This window comes from Eretmochelys imbricata, chromosome 6 (genome assembly GCF_965152235.1).
Source record: "Eretmochelys imbricata isolate rEreImb1 chromosome 6, rEreImb1.hap1, whole genome shotgun sequence".
NCBI classification, from domain to species: Eukaryota; Metazoa; Chordata; order Testudines; family Cheloniidae; genus Eretmochelys; species Eretmochelys imbricata.
The window spans coordinates 36381569-36394610 of NC_135577.1; the positions used below are offsets into that span (position 1 = coordinate 36381569).

General features: G+C 40.8%; 1 pseudogene; it reads left to right on the forward strand.

Annotated features, from left to right (window-relative positions):
• The first annotated feature begins 1545 nt into the window (after window positions 1-1545).
• LOC144266648 (cytochrome c oxidase subunit 7A2, mitochondrial pseudogene) lies at window positions 1546-1796 on the forward strand (annotated as a pseudogene).
• The last annotated feature ends 11246 nt before the right edge of the window (window positions 1797-13042 follow it).

The window sequence follows — 13042 nt, forward strand, 5'->3', positions numbered from 1 at the left end:
GGCTCAGCGCAGAGCCAGACACGGTGCCCCGCGGGAGCACGCAGCCCCAGAGCTCTGCCCTGCTTTAGGGTGTGCCTGCCAATGGACACAGTACTCAAAGTATAGGGTCTGTTCCAAAGCCCTTCACAGCCAATGGAAAGACTCATTCGGACTTCAGTGGGCTTTGCCTCATAGAGCACAGAAGACAGATTTTTGCCCCAGGGACCTTAAAATATATGAAGCAAATCCTACTGTTCTTTCCATACTTGCTGAATGCTCTTGAAACAATAGGTTTCAGAGTAGCAGCTGTGTTAGTCTGTATTCGCAAAAAGAAAAGGAGGACTTGTGGCACCTTAGAGACTAACAAATTTATTTGAGCATAAGCTTTTGTGAGCTACAGCTTATGCTCACATAAATTTGTTGGTCTCTAAGGTGCCTCAAGTCCTCCTTTTCTTTTTTCTTGAAACAATAGGATCACCTTGGAGAGAGGGGGTACTATAGAATTCTAAGAGCACAAGTACTGTGTTTACATCGCCTGATCCTCTGCAGAGGCTTTGTGTCCTAGTGCAGTTTAGGTGTGGGTGGATGCGCTATTATATGGATCCACCAGCCATTCGTTCTTCCACAGTGCAGAGGAGTACAGGAGACATGGTGTTCAGCAGCTCGGAGACAGAGAAGCCATCATGGAACGGTTAAGATTCCATTCCTTCCCATTGCCCACCTCAGCACACAGACCATTTACTGCATGCTGGGAAAAGAATTTGATCCTAAGTAAATACACTTTTGAAAGTCATTTTAGTTTATGCCAATGAGTTAAACTGCTCATTAATTGAAGTGATGTTCTGTAATGCTCCATTAGAAGCAGCAATTCAAAATCTATCACATATAGATTTTGTTTGCTTCAATTCCATTAAGCTGTCATAGGGCACTTCTGGTTTTGTGGCATTTCATTTTGCATGGCTCCTCAGGGTCAAAACCAGAACTGCACACAGCTGTCCCTTATAATTACATTTCAGTGACAAGTCAGGTGTTTGGTTTTTGGCTTGATGCTCTAACAGAGTCAGCATTTAATAGCCAGAAATAAGCTTTGAAGCTAATGCCCCTTTAAAGTGATTGAGGTAGTTTGCAGCTTTGGTACTTAAGTTTCAAATGAGTTAGCTAGAGAATTAGCAAGAGAAGACAAAATACATACCAGCACAGAAGGCTAATGCTAGGGCCCCTTCACTATCTAAGTCCTGCATTAAGCAGGACATAAATGGAGACAAAGGCCTTGTTTGTAGCTCTTGTACTGCGGAGGGTTTCACCCACAAAGCACTGAGTCACATACGAGCAGCTAGAAACATCACTTAAGAATTTAAGTAAACTCTGCAGACTACCTTAAGAGCTGTATTAAGCTGCATGTATGTCAACAATTGTCAGTATAACTTAGTACACTTGAATTAGCGCTCTGGGGCAGAGGTACAAGAGGCTTTGCTAGAAGCCTAATTCCACTAGCCTCCCCCACATCAAAATGGCTTATAGTTTTACCTGGGAACAGTGAGCTGAGGTGAAGGGACCAGAGCCAATATGCTGCAGAACCTGCTGGCTCTTCGGCAAATTTCCCAGAGGACCATAAGCACTGCTTCACACAGACAAGTCGCAAACAGAGTTCCAGAGAAGCAGAAGCTTTCTCAGGAGGATAAAGGAATGCCAGTGCATCTTAAGGGTGGACTAGCAGATAGTTTGCTGTATAGAACCACCATGGCTCTAACAGTTTTGGAACATGCTATGCTGTTTATGAGCTGTTTGTAGCTGCAATGCCCAAGAAAGTGAAATGATTCCAGTTTACAAGATGCCTCCTTAATTAACATCTCTTTGTCCAATTTCATGTAATTCTTCAGGGATCTTGCTTGTCTTTGTCATACATGGTTGATTTCATGTTTGGGATCAATATTTATTGTAACATGTTAACTGCAACCAATAAAGCAGTTTTTACATGTTGGGGGAAACAAAACAAAACAAAACAAAACAAAACAAAAAAACAGTGAGCCCAGGCTGCTGCAGCTTACACTTGACCCCCCGACCTGCCTTCCTCCCTCAAAAACTTACCTTTGTTGTCTTCTGGCCAAAGGAGCGGGTTGATTGCCTGTTCTACCCAACTTACTCTGTATGGAGATAGATGCTGACTACAGATGGTCCCATCGCACAGTTTCAGGGGAGTGGTTGCTGCTAAGTAAAGAACACTGTTCCCCAAATCCTAAAGCTCTTTTGGAAAGTCAGAAAGCAACCTGGCTTCTTCTAAACCAGAGTAGCAGAAGCTGGGAGTTTTTGTTGCACCGGCTGCTCTAGTAAGTAGAGTAATTAGTAACAAATAGAATGGTTGGTTTTTGTTTGTTTGTTTGTTGAGTTCCTCATACTGACTAAATTTCTTCATTCCTGAGTTGGAAACAGCTCTTTCTGGGGGTGAAAGGACAATTCAGCCCCTATGTCCAGTTATTTTTGATGTCTTTGCTGAGATTGATCATAAATGGTTTCGGTTATAACAGTAGTTTTGAGCTGTAGGTTCAGGATCTACATATGCACCTCATAATGTGTTGGGCTGGATTCACTTTGTAGTGGCCATCCAACAGCCATAAAATGGTGACCTTTATAACTGCCCACCAGAAATGTGTTTGCTGCCAGAAAGACACTGCAGCAAGGCATACAAAACCAGCCTGGTTTCCAGCAAGCAGGTTGTTAACTTTCTACTTAGATCTTCAACAGGTGTACAGGGCAGAGCCAGGAAACAGAGCTGGGGAATGAAATTCCAAGTAGACCCTTCGGCCTGGTCTATACCTACCTACTTTGCTGAGGGCTGTGGAAAAATGTTGTGCCCTGGGCACTATAATTAGGTTAACCTGACACCCAGTGCAGATGCAGCTAGGTTGATGGAAGAATTCGTCTGGCCGCTTAGCTACTGCCTCTCCAAGAGGTGGATTAACTGCATCAACAGAAAAATCTGTTCTGTCAATTTAGGAAGCATCTACGCTAGGGTGCCACAGTGGCACAAGCGCTGTACATCCAGTTGTGTGCCAGATCTATACTTTAGGTTGGTGCTTTGCTGTTTTGTGTGTAGTTGTATAAAACTGTTTTATTTTGCTTGTGGCAACCAATGAGCTATAAAATTGTGGGGAGGAGAACTTGCAGAGGCCTCTTCCTTCATCACTGCCTTCTACCAGCTTATCCACACTATATCCCATTAGCCCTCTCTTGAGCCAGCTAGTTCCCCAACAGATTATGTTATACAATAACCTTTTATCTTCATCTTTTGTGTTCATTTTGTAAAGAACATGAGCTTTAAGGTTTACATGGTAAGTGATCTGCCAAATGTCATTCTACTTTGTTTTATCTGTGGGAAAGGTTAACAAAAAGGCGGGTATCAGCAGCCGAGACTTGTACTGGTTCAAGTTTCTGACCTTGTGAAGAATCCAGCTACACAGTATTTACAAGTATTTACCCCCTACTTGTACTCATATTTCCTTGCATAAATTCATGTTTCTAGCTGCTTAAACTTTGCATAGAATTCATTTAAAAAATGAGTCACAGAAATAACATCATCTGATCCAAATAAACAATTATGGATAAAAAGAGCAATGCAGAACCAAAATTTAGGTCCGGTATAAGTGGGAACAAATCTCCCTAAGTTTTTATGGGATGTTAGATAAGTTAAATTAGTAACGTACTGCTGTCCTAGACCAGTGATTCCCAAACTTGTTCTGCCGCTTGTGCAGGTAATGCCCCTGGCGGGCCGGGCTGGTTTGTTTACCTGCCGCGTCCGCAGGTTCAGCCGATCGCGGCTCCCAGTGGCTGCGGTTCACTGCTCCAGGCCAATGGGAGCTGCTGGAAGCGGCGGCCAGTATGTCCCTCAGCCCGCGCCACTTCCAGCAGCTCCCATTGGCCTGGAGCAGCGAACTGTGCCACTGGGAGCAGCGATCGGCCGAACCTGCGGACGCGGCAGGTAAACAAACTGGCCCGCCCTGCCAGGGGCTTTCCCTGCACAAGCGGCGGAACAAGTTTGGGAACCACTGTCCTAGACAATAGACATTGCAACCCGTTTTCTTTATTTCATTATATTTTTACAGTTAACAGCATGATTTTTCAGAGATAATTTAGTGACTTCTTCCTTACCCCAGGCACATATTTGCATTGGTTATTGAAATATGAATTAATAGTTTTAATTGTATGATAATACATGAATTCATTCTTTGTGCTCTTTGCTGTTGAATACCAGACAATTTCACAAATGTGACTTTTCCTCCTCTTCCACCCCCCTGCTCCCAGACGAAAATGCAGAGATGTGAAATGAATGGCCTATTATAATTATATATAGAAGTTTTTGTACCAACACTTATACATGGAGAATCTTATTATCTAGGTTATACATAGGACACTTGATATATTACTTGCCTAGATGAGCCTACTATAAGGTGGGTGCACAACTGGCTGAAAAACTGTACTCAGAGAGTAGTTATCGTTCATAGTCAAATGGGAAGGGCATATTGAGTGGGGTCCAGTTCTATTCAATATCTTTATAATTGATTTGGATAATGACATAGTGAGTACACTTATAAATTTTGAATTATACCACACTGGGAAAGGTTGCAAACTCTTTGGAAGACAGGATTAGAATTCAAAATGATCTTGGGAGAACTGGAGAAATCATCTGAAATAAATAGGATTAAATTCAGTAAGGATAAATGCACAGTACTACACTTAGAAAGGAATACTAATTTGTGCAAGTACAAAATGGGAAGTGACTGCTTAGGAAGCAGTACTGCAGAAAAGGACCTGGGGGTTACAGTGGATCACAAACTAAATATGAGTAGAAAATGCAATACAATTGCAAAAAAAGTGAACATCATTCTGGGATGTATTAGCAGGAGTGCTGTAAGCAAGACCCAAGAAGTAATTCTTCCACTCTGCTCAGCACTGGTGAGGCTTCCGCTGGAGTACTGTGTCCAGTTCTGGGTACTACACTTCGGGAGAGATGTAGAAAAAGTGGATAAAGTCCAGAGCAGAGCAATAAAAAATATTAAAGGTCTAGAAAACATGACCTTCTAGGAAAGATTGAAAAAATTGTGTTTCTTTAGTTTGGAGAAGGGAAGAGTGGTGGTGGTTGTGGGGGAACATAACACTCTTCAAATAGGTGAAAGATTGTTATAAAGAGAAGGATGATAATTTTTTCTCCCTATCCACTGTGGCCAGGATAAGAAGTGATGGTCTTAGAATGCAGCAAGGGATATTTAAGTTAGACCAGTGGTTCTCAACCTATTTACTATTGTGGGCTGCATATGCAGCTCTCTCTGTGTTATGTGGGCTGCATCTGCACAATAGATACCTGTATGGCCCAGAGGATATCACATGTGCCACAGCTGTCTGCAGATTGGGTTGCAAGCAGCCCACAGGCAGCAGGTTGAGAACCACTGAGTTAGACATTAGAAAAAAATTCCTAACTGGAACAAATTACTTCAGAAGGTTGTGGAATCTCTGTCAGTGGGGGTTTTTAAGAACTGGTTAGACAAGCACCTGACAGGGATGGTCTATAATACTCAGTCCTGCCCGAGTGCAGGGGAATGGATTAGATGACCTATAAAGGTCTCTTCCAGTCCTACATTTGTATGGTTCTATAATAATTCAGTAGGTTTTTGCAAACAACTCTACATTTAAAAGATTATTCCTTCACTTCTAATATCTTATACTGAAGGCAAAATCACACAAAATTGATGATAAAGAACAGTGACATGTGAAGTTAACATTGCAGATTGTGCTTAGTACTTACTTATGTTGAAAAATAGCATCACTTAATGTGTGAATATTGTCTGAAACTTGCCTTAGGGAAGTCCAAGAGCTCTATGGAATTTTGCAGGCATGGTGCTTAGCCACAGACAAAGTGCTTTCCAGTGAGATCAAGTATATAACTCATTCCATTAAATGCATTTCCTACACAATTTTTAGTTATAGTATGCTTCAGCAGCCGGGCATTTAGTACTTTCATTACATTGCTACCGGTTATTCTTGTTTTAAATAGGTAGAAATTGCATTCTGCACCTTTTTACACTTGGAAATAAATGTCTTACAGTTTCTTTGAGACTGTGAATTTAGCTGTAGAAGTACCAACGGTGCACTGTGGTTATGTATGGATGTAAAAGGAGATAGCTACTTGTATTTAAATATTTTATTTGATATAGCTTTACTTCACTTGCAATAACCAGCCAAATAAATAAAAGCACAATAAGGAAAAGGTGAGGAGATCTTAAAAATACTTATGTAACTCATTTCCCCGCGCCCCGATACTTTAAACAGGGGAGAAACAGGGGGGAAAGCCTGATCCTAATCCTTTTGAAGTCAGTGGGAAAACTCTCACCATTTGCAATGGGAACAGGATTTTGAAGTGGGACTTGGATAGTTTTGGGGGATTGGTAACATGGAAACTTTCAGTTTTAGGCTCTTGATGTGGCAAAGTGATGCAAACAGGTGGACCCCTGCGTTGGTATGGAGCCCTATTGAAATCAGTGGGGGGCTGTGCAGGCAGATGGGCTTGCTGGTATTTGTTAGATTGCAGGATGGTGATCTAGGAGGCTAATTCCAATCCAAGTTATTACAAATGGAGAATAGTTATCTGACTGCTGCTTGGGAGCCTATGTCAGATGAGTTTGGTGATCTCAGCCTCGTCCTTGATGGACAAGCATCCATATTCAAAACCAACCACAAATGGTGCTAATTAATCCCCTTGTCACTAGTATCAAGAGAGGCTCAGTACTGACTCAGGCATGGAGACTGAACTATCACTTAACTTCCTAGAATGGGTCTACAGAATGTTTTTTTTGCAAAACAAACCTACCACTGGTTCAGCTGCATTAGTAATAGTAGCAGTGGGATTCACAGGGCTCCAGGCAGCAACGAAACATGTCTATATGAAACAGTGCTTAGTGTATTGGCAGCTGCCTGAAATCCTGTTTATTCTAGCATTCCCAATATTGCTAAGGAGGCATGAAAGGGGTAAAATGTATAGAAATGAGCTTACTATCCACAGTGTGCTAGATGTGCTTTTCTAGATCAGGACTGAGGCACAGTGGAGTAGCAGACCAAATTTGGTGATGAATCCTGGTCACATGCCACTTGAGGAATGTTGCGCATACGCTTAGAAGAAGGTTGCATTGCCCCTATGTAGGCAGTGCCTGTTTTGTGAATAAACGGAGAACTTCTCTCTCCAGATCTGCTAATCCAGCACTGTTCACACCCACCAAATTCACATAAAAATATTTAATTAAAAAAAACAACAACTGGACACAACATTAATAGGAACCTATCCAAAATTCTGGCTTCATGGGGACTATGTAGAATAATCAACACAGGCAACAGTGCAGGAGCTCCATTATTGTTTTCTAATAAAGCCCAACCTTTAATAACATGAGGAGTGGAATAAAGAAGAGAGACCTGATCATGCCAGAAATTCACCTGGGAGGACTCCTAAGGACTGGAAAGATAGCACTGTTCACATTACAAGTAGTAACTTGTATGCTTTCTCCATCCCCAGGTTCATGAGGCAGGTTGGTCATAGGACTCGAATATGTAGCCCTTAGTATATTAATAGTCCCTCCAAAAAAAGGTCTTCCATTACTTCAACCAAGCTCGATTCCCTGGTTGACTGCCTTTATTTCAGCAACCTTATCCCTGACCACAAATTTGTTCTCCTTCTTTATGTATGCTTTTCTGTTTTACATTTACTATCCCCTTTCATACCTATGTATGTTAGTTGGGATCGAACCAAAGGGCTGTCGATTTTGCTCCTTTGCCAGAAGCTTTGGTTCTGATTGGTTCTGTTTGGGTGATTTGGTTCACTACTTGTCCATGTTTTGAATTTATTGTATCATCTAGGACTTAGATTCTTTTTCATAATCACTATAAATATTACATAAAACTTATGCTTAACTCAGTTTTAATTTTTGCTTTATATCTTACCTTTTAAGATGTGTGGTCTACAGGCCATCAATTTTGGAGTCCTTTCTGGTGACCTTCAGAATGAAAATACCTGACAGCCAAGTAACACCTTAATGCCATAAGACAGTTGAGGCTTGGCAGGGGAGAGGAGAAAAATGATTGCTCTATTTATGAAGTGGGCTGCAGAATTAAAAAGGAACAGCCTTGTTTTAGTGCAATTGTGCTACCCTTCCTAAACTATAAATTTTTTAATCTTACATCTCGGCTGGTTGTTAAATTGAGTGAATAGTTTAGTGATTGTTTGATAGTCGATAGTTGAGTAAAGCTTTTAAAATAAATCCATTTCACTTTATTTTTTTCTACATGGCACTTCTGTCCCTTCTTTCACAAGGCCCAGTTAGCAATTTTGTCACTGCTCTTGGTTATACCATCTCTGTAGTCATCTTGCATTATATGTGTGTCTACAGTAAGTGCCTGAGTGATTAGCAAAGATGTCTAAATGTAGCTTTTCCCATTAGACTCCAATTACCAAAACAACACCCTGGAAATGGGGTGTGAGCTTTGAGGTTTTTGTCATTTGATTTAGACATATTAACTAACACATACTTAGAAATTTAAGAATCCCTCTTTGGAGACAATCAATTTTGACATTTCTAGTCACTAACCCCAATTCAAAATAAAAGTTTTTTTCTGTAACTTTCACCCCATATTCTTAAATTCAAAATTGTATCTTTCTTCCTATAGGAGTTGCTGTTATACTCAAAGATTTTTTTTTCTTACACAAAATTGGAGGACTTCTTTTTCTCTGGATAGATCAAAGCATAACAGATACAACTACTCCCTCTGAGAAAATGAGTCACGATATCCCTGCTCCCCGTCCGCCTCCTGCTGGGGTGGAAGATACCTAATCAGCAAATCAAATCTGTACTCTGTCTTGTGATCATTCTCACCCAGATCAAAACATAAAAGTTGGGCATGAATTTTTTTTTCCAATCAACCTCATACCAAAAACTTTTTTGCACACATTTTAATTCAAAGAGGAAAGCACAAAATACGATGTCTTCATTGTGTATGTATCTCATTTACAGCCAAAGTCAGCAGCAATACCTAAATGTAAGTTCCTGAAAAACTGTTCTGTTATGATCCAAACTCTTGACTAGGGCTCTGCTTGGTTATATATGAGTGTTTTTTACCTAAAGATATATAAATAATGTTATTATGTGTGTCATCTCCTTGCCTTTGGTAGCCCTTCAGTGGCCAAAGTACTTTGTTTATTAAATGGTTTGTGGGGGCAAGATGAAGGTGGGAATGAAGAGAACCTCATGAGGAAAGGTTCAGCAGCGTCAACCCCCTTTTCAGGGAAGGGAGAAACTGCTTCACTCCACTGTGTAGCTCTCATTCTTCCTTTAATGAATATGTAAGACTGGTATTGTTAACAAAAATCAAAAGCCCTGTGAAAAGATGGAGCTTGCATTGTATTTGCATGAATAGGAATATTAAATAGCCTTAGAAGGTCCACAATGGCCCAACTGTTGCAACCATCTTCAAGAGAATCTTGTTATCATAAAGATTTTGTGAAGAGTCTTGTGCTTACTGATGCATGTCTTAACTACTGCAGATGCTGTAAGAAGCAAAAATGAGTCAACCTGATTTTTCATACTATGGTAAACCTAGGGACAGTAGCCAAGATTTCTTGGGCTGGTAATTGCATTAAAAGATAACTAGAGAAATGATGTATTTGTATTTAACAATATTCATATCTTCTTTGGCACCATGTTAATTAAACAATTGTGATGCTGTGCTGGCTGCAGATCAAGTCTAACAAACAGGAAAGAAAGTGAATCATAACTAGTCTATTATCCTAGTGGGAAATAGAGTGGTAGGAAATTCAATGTTTAGCTATTATTTGAATTCTGACTTTGTGTCTTGAAATTCTTATTTAATTAGAACTGGATGAAACTGGTATCTGTGCTGCTCTAGTACGTACCCATGCTATTGACTCTTGGGCCAATATGGTAGGTCACGGTATAGGTAGATTTTTTTTACAACCAGATTGGATCAACTTCTCCAGCTACAATGGCAGAGTCCATTGTGTCAGTAGGGTTCCACCAGTAACTGAGAGGTGACTAAGATTAAAGAAGTGGCGTGCAACATAATACCTTATTTTTATATGGCACACTTGATCCTGAAGGATCCCAGCATGCTTTGCAGACTAAGCGTATGTCTGCACTGCAGCTGGAGGTATAATTTCCGGCTTGGGTAGATGTACACACACTAGCTTTGATCGAGCTACTACACTAGTCGGAGCAGTGTAGCCACAGGCAGTGGCATGGGCTAGTCACCTGAGCACAGCCCTTTCCCAGACCCTGTGTAAGTACTAATGTGGATACGCTACTATTTCCTGGTACTAATTTGATCAAAACTAGCATATATCTGTCCACCTGAGCTGCAGTGTCGATGTACCCGGAAGGTGGGATTTTTAAAACCAGTCCACTCTGGCGTAACTTGACTCCCACATAAGTCAATGGTAAAATTGCCTTTGATCTCGATGGTAGCAGAGTTAAGTTGATGCTGAACATTTCTGAAAAATCTGCCCTAAATGTACAGGATTTATTTTATTTACCACTATTCACAGCAGAGTCATTGCTGTGTGACACTGGTCAAATCACTAAATCAATATAGGCCGCATTTGCCTCACCTGTGGAATGGGAATGCTTATCTACTTCATAGAGCGCTGGGGGGCATAATTATTTGCAAATGCTACGAGATCCTCTGCTGTGAAAGTGCAATAGGTTTTATTTTATTTTTTTTCCTCATAGAGCGGTGGTTTGTAATGTAGTATAATGGAAAAATTAATACTTAGTTAACTCATGTAAAACCTTTACATTTCTATAGTCTCTTACATTGGATGATCTTAATTCACTCTTACAAATGCTTATTAAAGAAGCCTCACGTCAGCCTGGTGAGCTCTGTAAGCATAAATATACCCATTGTACTGATGGGTAAAGTGAGATGAAGTGCCTTGCCGAAGGTCATATGCGTGACCTTGGCTTAACCTGGAATAGAACCTAAGCATCCTGGCACCTAATCAGCTGCTATAACTACTAGACCACATAGGGTATGTCTGCACTGCAATAAAACATCTGCAGGTGGCCTGTGTCAGCTGACTCAGGCTCTCCAGGCTCGGGCTATGGGGCTATAAGATAGCAAAGTAGATGCTCAGGCTGGAGCCTAGGCTTTGGGACCTTCCCCCGTCGTAGGGTCCCGGAGCCCCAGCTGCAGCGTGAGCCTGAATATCTACACTGCAATTTGATAGCCCCACAGCCCAAGCCCTGAGAGCCTGGGTCAGCTGACACTGGCCAGCTGCAGTATAGACATACCCATAGTAGCACAGAGTTGGTAAGAAGTGATTCAGTCACCTCTTAGTGATTGAAAACTGTTGCCATCTGGTGGTTGGGTATGGGTGTATGTAATGAATTAGTCGTGTTAGTTCAGTTCTTACTAAACAGGCAACCACACTGCAAAAACTGCTGTTGTCAATGGCACTAATTGGCATCCTTGTTGCAAGCATCGGCAGAGAGTACAAACCCTAAGAGGAGAAGAGCAAGGGACTCTGCTCTTGCCAAAGTCTCTAATCTATTTTGCCTAGTAGGCACATGGATATTACAGTGCGGAGCAGCAGCACCAAATCTTCAAATTCAGAGTTAGGGCATATTGGTGGGATAATAACATAGAAAGTTTTTTCTATACTCCTACTACACATGTTCAGGGCACAAATAGAAAACTTAATTCTCAGGTCATCAGGCCAACACCTTTCACCATCCACATGAACATAGGGAGAAATACTAAAGAAAAATGTGTCTAAATAAAATGTTGCTTGAGAAAATCAGGACTGATTCCAACATTTGCATGCCTTCTTGTAGATCGGTAATGTGTTTAATACTGGAAAGTCCTTCTGGTACATATACTGGATAATACTGTCAGCTCCTGCTCTGACCTTTTGATAGTGTCGACATAGAACAATGTCAGTAATGAATACGCTCTACTTGGATGGTAACTGATAGTACAAAATGTTTTAAAAGTGAACATAATCTTCTCCTGATGACTAATGGGCACAAGGGAATGTCTTCTGAGATGTGAGTAAAGGTAGGGCTTAAGGTAAAAGTTTGTCTTGTGAATGGACATGTGCTATAGACGCATTAGGTAGAGGCAAATTTCTGAAGAGTACTCTATTGGCAATTGTGGGCCCAGTTCTCAAACTTGAGTATTAAAATTAGCATACAATTTTTTTTATTAGCGATGACTGAGAGAGGAGAAAAAAGGGACATTTTTACATTTTGTAAAAACAATTTTTTGTGAAGAATAAGTCCCTTTTTTCGTTGAAGAATTTTGAAATGCTTCAAGCAGCTCCAGTTCTGAACCTCATACTGGTACCCAAATAAATACATGTTTTAGGCACCTAAATATGGATCTGAGCATCCAAATGCAGAATCTGGACTCCAGACATAATTGCCAAGGTTTCAAACTGGGCCTGTAGTCTTCAAAAGAAACAGTATTCAGACCTCTGCCTCATTTCTAATATGTTCAGGTGACCTCTGATGGAAGAGTAAAGGTGCAGCCAAACTTTATTTTACAACTTCTTGCTCCTAAATGCATCTTTCTTGTCCTTCAAGAGGCCCAGTTTGATTTACGCTTTTACAAAGTTGATGAGACAAGACACCTTCAGAGGCTTGTTGAAGTGAATTTCCTTAAGACTCCTGTGTTAGTGGTGATACTGATTATTAGAATTTTTTATGCAGACGAAGAAACTTTTCTGCAAATCTATTGACAAGTCAGTTTTCCTTCCAGGAACAGGAATTTTTATAAGAAAAACACGATAGAGGGGACAACCAACCCGTCTGGCAGATCCATATAGCTTCCTGCCTGGAATCAATCCTCAAGTCTTTCTAAAGGATGGTGGTAATTTTGTCTGTGAAGGAAGACATATGCTACACACGCTGACCTGTTTTCTAGGCAGACAGAACAAATTACCTGCTTGCGAGGCAGCTTGGTTATCATGATGACCTATCTCCTAGGCAGATTTTAAAAGGGTAAATATCTTTAA